Source organism: Pan troglodytes, chromosome 14, assembly GCF_028858775.2.
Source record: "Pan troglodytes isolate AG18354 chromosome 14, NHGRI_mPanTro3-v2.0_pri, whole genome shotgun sequence".
In the NCBI taxonomy this organism is placed as follows: Eukaryota; Metazoa; Chordata; class Mammalia; order Primates; family Hominidae; genus Pan; species Pan troglodytes.
The window spans coordinates 112,400,283-112,407,452 of NC_072412.2; positions in this window are offsets into that span (position 1 = coordinate 112,400,283).

Genomic DNA, 7,170 nt, shown 5'->3' on the forward strand with positions numbered 1-7,170 from the left:
GTGTTGACAACCCAGGGCTTCTACTTGGCTAATTCTGTGATCTTTTGAAATGTTAATTACAGTTTCCGTGATGTCATTGTTTCTCCCTCCACAGTTTTAGATGAAACGGGGTACCTTAACTTTATCTTTTTTTAATGAGCTAACCTGACTGAAATGAATTGATCTTTTACCTCTTAGCGGGGAATCTTCTTTCTGGGACACATGTGTGGGTTTCCCCCAATCTCTCACAATACCATTAGCTACCTTAAAGGAGCAGATGCCGCCTAATTAACATTTCCTCTCTTGATGTCTCCCTGCCGTTCTTCATTTCTATCATTCTGTTTTTAGATTTACAATGAGTTTGTAAATTTACAAAATAATGATTTGTTATGTTAATTGAAAATGCAGTGATTTTTTCCCCCTCCTGTTGTTTTCTCTCTCCCTGCCCATTTAAGCTGTTAATAAATAAATTAATAACAACTTTCACTGGCCAGGTGTGATGGCTCACGCCTGTAACCCCAGCACTTTCAGAGGCCGAGGCAGGCGGATCACCTAAGGTCAGGAGTTCGAGACCAGGCTGGCCAAAATGTTGAAACCACATCTCTAGAAAAATACAAAAAAAAAAAAAAAAAAAAAAAGCCAGGCATGGTGGTGGGTGCCCATAATCCCAGCTACTCGGGAGGCTGAAGCAGGAGAATCTGCTTGAACCTGGGAGGCGCAGGTTGCAGTGAGCCAAGCTTGCGCCACCACACTCCAGCCTGGGCAACAGAGCAAGACTCCATCTCAAAATAACAATAATAATAATAACTTTCACTATAGAGTCTCTGTATGTGCCAGGCACAGTTCTATGTGTTTATACAGATAAACTCAGTTAATTTATATGCCCCTTTACAGTAAAAAAAAAAAAAAAAAATCCTGTGAGGTGGATACTGTTTTTAATTCTTCCTTACTGAAGAGGATAGTCTTTAATTAGAATAATTAACTTGTCCGAAGTTACTGAACCAGGTGTGTTTATTCGCTTAAAATAGGGCCATGTGTTAAAAAAATATTCAAAGGAACTTAGAAGATCTGAGGCTTAGACAAAATGATTGGGAGAATGATTGAGATAGAGTAAGATAGAGATGTCCTCCCTCTCTGCTAGAAAAAGATTTCCCTGGCTGGGTGGACTGCCTGAGAGCAAGGCGCTGGAATAAGAGCAGACGTGTCAAAGAGGCCCAGGCAGGGGACTCCACAAGGTGCCTCCCAGCGAGTTCTGGGCAGGTGGCAAAGCCCAAGAAAGGCTTTTTTGGTGAAAACCCAAGGAAGATGTCAAAAAAGAAATGGCCCCAGTGATTCCAGGACTCTTAATGGTATAGAAGTCATAGGAGGATTCTCAGGGTCTTCAGAAGTAGAGCTACGAGACCTGAGAGGCCGAAGGACAGAAACCAGCACCATTTCACAGCGCACAGGTTCTATCTCCAGCCTAAAATCACAGAGGCCCATAGACATCCCAGCAGATACCTGCAGAGCCAGGTGACCTGAGAGAGCCACAAACCCTCCCTGGGGTCCCCGTCCCCTTCCCATGCTAAGACAATCCCCAAGAAAAGTTGAAAGAAACACAAAATTGACTGAGATTAAGGTTCTCCTGTCCTCATGGAGTAATGGCTTAAAATAAGAAAGTGGATGCATTGTTGAGAAATATAGACAGTTGCATTTCTTGTCCACGGCTTGATGCTATGCATGTCAGGAGGCTGACATGAATGTATCTGATGCATTCATTTGAAGCTTTACCACTTCTATAGAGTTATTGCTGTACTACTGTGAAGAAACTTTGTTTTCTTCTCTTTTGAAATAATTGATTTTATGATAGGTTATCTGACTTGTAAAACTATCTGCTATTTATGTAGTAGATTGCTATTCAGGAATATCAATTGTGGGAACCATTCAGGGCATCTGAGTGACTGCTAAAGTTTGGAAAGCCCCCCTTAAAAATCACATTACATCACAAAGACTCGATACGTATGATTTAAATAAAACGTAAAAGAAATGTATCCTATCAGAAGTCAGAAGAGTGGCTGCCCTTAGGGGTGGGGGTGTTTACTGGAAGGGAAGATGGGGGAGTATCTGGAAAAGTCATTATTATGAATTGAATTATTTTCCACCTCCTTTCCCCTGCCAAAAATATGTTGAAGTGTGATCCCCAGTACCCGCAAATGTGATCTTATTTGGACATAGGATCTTGGCAGATGTCATCAAGTTTAATTCAATATGACCAGTGGAGAGGATACCCCGAGATGCATACACACAGAAAGGCCGTGTGAAGCTGGAGGCTGAGATTGGGATATGCATCAATGAGACAAGGAACAGCATGCACTGCCAGCCATCACCAGAGCTCGGAGAGAGGCACGGGACAGATTCTCCCCCATGCCCACCAGAAGGAACCAGTCCAGCCAACACCTTGATTTTAAACTTCTAGCCTCAGAACTGTGAGACAATAAAGTCCTGTTTGCAGCCTCCCAGTTGGTGAGACTCTGTTTCAGCAGCCCTAGGAATTGAACGCACAGGTCATGTTCTGTCTCCTGGACTGAATGCTGGTTACACGAGAGCTTGTGAAAATTCAGTGAGATGTGGACTTACCAATTGTGCATGTTTTTCTTGTATACAACACTTGAACAAAGGAATCAAAAAATATATGTCACAAAGCAGATGCTTGGAGGAAGTGTTGGAAAAAGCCCTTTCTTGCACTTAGCTGGCAGAATGAATTCCACTCTTCTGTGGTCACTACCTTCCTGCGCTTTGGAAGGTACTTTGAGGGGAACCATGTGAAAACACGATGTTCAGAAACGGTCACAATAGAAGCCATGCAGAGAAAGTGAGTGTAACTGAGAGGGCTCACATCTCACTGAGAACGATGGCCCTCTCTTAGAGGACAAATAAAGGGAAACAATGGTTTGTAAATGTGAAGGAAATTTGATTTCTCTTTCCTTGTGCTTATCTGTTCACCTGATCACCACTGTTGAGTTGGCTGTAATTGGAATTCGTTCTTTGCCAGGCCCTGCGGTTGGGGGGATTTGCTCACTTCTAGCAGCCCCCCGCTTTGTTTCCTAACAGATGCCCCCTGTTTGTCATGGAAGCTTCCACAGATAAGAGAAAAGGAGAGTGGAAGGAAGCGCAAAGAAGTCTGAGCCGCAGGGAGTCCCTCCAGACCCGGGAAACACTTGGAAACTTTTCTTACAACTGTCACTGGTATTAACTTCTAACCCATTAAACTCGCTTACAGGATAGCTTTAGTCAATGAAGCAGGATATGGCCTTTTCTTGGCCTCTCCATTTCCAATTCCAGCAAAATGAATGAAACACAAAAAGTTCACAGGGGGATCGGTTGGGGAGGCAGAGCTGGGAGTTGGTGTCGGAAAGAGCTTTTAACTGGCCTGACCGTTACTGTCCTTTCCCATTTCAACTTTTATCTGCCCATTAACTCCTTAAGTTTGCTCATCCATCCATCAAAAAGAAAAGAAAAAAAATCCCAAATGATGTGTGAAAAGATCTTCTGGGTGTTGCTAGGTCTAGCGTGTCATCTCCTAAATTTGTCCAAACGTGATTGGCTTCTCATCGAGACAAAATGACTGTTTTATGAATGGTCATTTGTGATTTCTTAAAACTTTTATCTTTAAGATTTCTTTGAAGTATTTGAAATTATTTCTGTTTCTAACAAAATGAAGAGGTAACTTCCCCAAAATATTGCAGGGTGAATTTTTATAAATGAAGAGTGTTTATGATCAGTTTTCAGCGATTGTATAAGGATTACTTATACAATCTCACATGACTTTCTTTGAAGTGTGTCAAGTTAATGATTCTGCTTATGGTGTAAGGACAAAGTATTTAATAAAATATTTAGAACTTTGATTTATAAAATAAAAACAAGCTAATTGTTTATAGGCATCCATATCTATTTGCTAAATTTATATGTGATAGGTCTTTGCTCAGATCTTTGCTAACAAAATTCTGTTGAGGTCCAAAAAAAAGTTAATTCTTGATAGTAAAAGGGATCCAGCTGATAGGTTTGAGTAGCTAAGAAATTCAAATAGAAGTAGCACTCAATCTGGGTCAAAGGTATTCATTCACTCCATTAATTGATATAACATTCAATGAAGTTATTAATATAAGAGATGTAAAAGATTAAGTCCCTGCACCAAAATCTCTACAGTCTTGGAAAAGATGTGAATATCAGATTAAAGCAACCTAAATACACTTCAAGACAGATGTGAAAATCTTATAATCTGTACATAGTAATTGCTGAGATGATGAAAGTATACATAAAATGTCCAAGAACTTGAGACAGATGCATTTCCTTCATGATCGTTACACAGAGGTGACAACATCTGATGTTTTATATCATTGGCCCTTCTCATTTATCCGGGCTTTGTGTCCCTACCCACAAAATAAGATTTAACTTCCAGATAATCTCTTTACAGCCATTATCTCCTTTTACTATTATTATCTCATGATTATTGTTTGGAGCATGAGAACAATTTCTCATATAGAAAATAAAGAGGCCAGGTGTGCTGGCTCATACCTGTAATCCCAACACTTTGGGAGGCTGAGGCAAGCAGATTACTTGAGGTCGGGAGTTCAAGACTAGCCTGGACAACATGGTGAAACCCTGTCACTACTAAAAATACAAAAATTAGCCAGGCGTCATGGCGAGCGCCTGTAATCCCAGCTACTCAGGAGGCTGAGGCAGGAAAATGGCCTGAAACCGGGAGGTGGAGGTTGCAGTGAGCTGAGATCGCACCACTGCACTCCAGCCTGGGTGACATAGTGAGACTTGGTCAAAAAAAAAAAAAAGAAAGAAAGAAAGAAAGAAGGAAAGAAAGAGAAAGAAAGAAAGAAAGAGAGAGAGAGAGAAAGAAAGAAAGAAAGAAAGAAAAGAAAAGCGCAGTTTAGTCACATGCCTTTAGTACAGTGTCATTTTTTAGGACAAAGCTCATTTTTTACACTGAATCATCTGTTTACAATATTAATAAACTGGCATGTTAGGGCAAGGGCTGCCTAGTATATGACGAGCAGGATGTGGACAAGAATCAGAATCCAAATTCAATTTTAGACACAACCGCTATTTAACTTAGCTCAGCAAACAGAATTCAATATGTGCCAAGCACTGTGCTACGTTTTGGGATTTGAGGATCAATATCCTCTGCATGTATTTATGTGCCTGGTATGGCCTATATTTGCCACCTATGTCTAGTTCACTTTCTTACCTAGGATCTCCCTTAGAGTAGGAAACATGACATCATTTGAATGAAAGAGTGAATATTAGAGGAAGGCCTGGCTTTGTAAGAGTCCAGTCCGATAAAGAAGATGAGTGTGGACACAACTATGACAGCATCAAACTGAGCACACTCAGACACAGAAACACGTGCACACACGGTCTAGAGATGGGTGAGCTAATTCTGGCTCCAGGAGTGGGCTGGATGTAGGCGGGGAAGGGGATTCGGTTTAAGTAGGGGGACGGGGGACCCTTTTATGTAGAAAATGATGCTTTCCCAGTTAACTAATTACTCCAGAAACCCTTGAAACTGTATTTCCCACTCTCAGCACAGCTCTGCAAGTGTTCATAGCCACCCTTTCAAGTAAACAAAGTAATGTCACACTCATGATGGAACGATGTCTGTCCAGGAGACTCTTCCGGAGCTAACAGAAGGCACAAATAGGAGCAGCTCGCAGAGCTAAGGCCAGGAGGTAGGTCAGGCACATGGTGACACTCGAGAAAGGTGAAAGCACAGCAGACCTCCTTGCCGTAAAACTGTGCAGCAAGGCCTGAGCACAACCATATTGGAATGTGAAGATCCTGCAAGTCCAGCATGCTGTCTACACAGCTGCCTTGTGTTTAAATTGTTCAAAGACTTCTTTTCCCCCTAATCTGCTAATTCCTCAATTCCTCTGGTGTTAAGATTCCCAGAAAAGTCCTCTCAGGAGAGCTGATAACTCTATCTACACTAAGAACCAGCAAGCACTTTTGTGTGTTGCGGGGTGGAGGCGGGGTTGGGGGAGGCAGGCTGGAACACTATTTTGTGTCTTCTTTTTCCTCTATATTTTTCCCTACCCAGGATTCCAGCAGGCAGCTATTGCCCTGGGAGCTTTTGCCTGAGGAAGTTGTGCAAGGCTAGAACATAGAAGCTGCTTCTCAAAGCTCTGATTTTCATTTGCAGAAGTGTAAGTATGTGCAGAGCGAGACTGCCCCGATTGCACCTGGTGGGCTTCGGAGAGCAGGCAGAGAGCCCAGCTGAAGGAAAGAGCTGTTCCCAGAGTCAGGGGAGGAAGGAGGTCTTTGGTCCTCGACTTGCAGGAACCTGCGCCCTGGCTATGTAGAGGTGGCTGAGCCTCCAGACCTGCAAGGACCACATGAGACCTGGAAAGATCTCCACAAGCCCTGGGGACAGAGGATGACACAGTAGTATCTAAGATTGCATTCCCCAAAATGCTGGTGCCCTGGGGTGGGGGTCAAAGCCAGGGAAGCCAGTTTACAGAGAATAAAGTAACATTTCTTCCCCACTTCCTTCTGTTGGCTGAAAGTAATTCCTTCTACAATAATTATGTTATATTTACTGTTTTACATAAAACACAGTTCAACTGATCAATTTTCAATTTATCAATTTATCAAAATAAACATGCTTATAAATGGATTTTAATTAAAGCCTAGTTATTGGGGGAAGTGGGAAAAATACCTATAGCTTCCAACAAACTTCTGTTCCTTCATTATTTAATGTATTTCATATTTAATAATGTTAATATTTCATAACAGAGCAACAAGGGAAAGAAACCAATTTTTTTTTAGTGCAGAATGTTATAATTTTAAGATGTAAGAGTTTCTTTTGAAAGTTATTTTGTAGTCTATTTTATATTTTGAGCTTTTTATGACAAGAACATGATACGCCGAAAGGTCTCTTTAAGTATTTTTGTTGGATGGCTGATTTGATTAATGAAGGGAACTTGCAGTTTATTGGAGTATACAGTGGCACAGATTTGGGAAGGTAACTTCACAACATTAACAAGCAGCTTAAAATTATTCATAGCTTTTGATCCTGAAGTCCCATTTCTAGGTATTTATGCTAAGGAAATAATTACAGATATATGCAACAATGAACAGAATGCTCAGCTGAGTGGGGTTTAGAAAAACATTTTAAAATTATAAAGAACTCTAATATCTCAA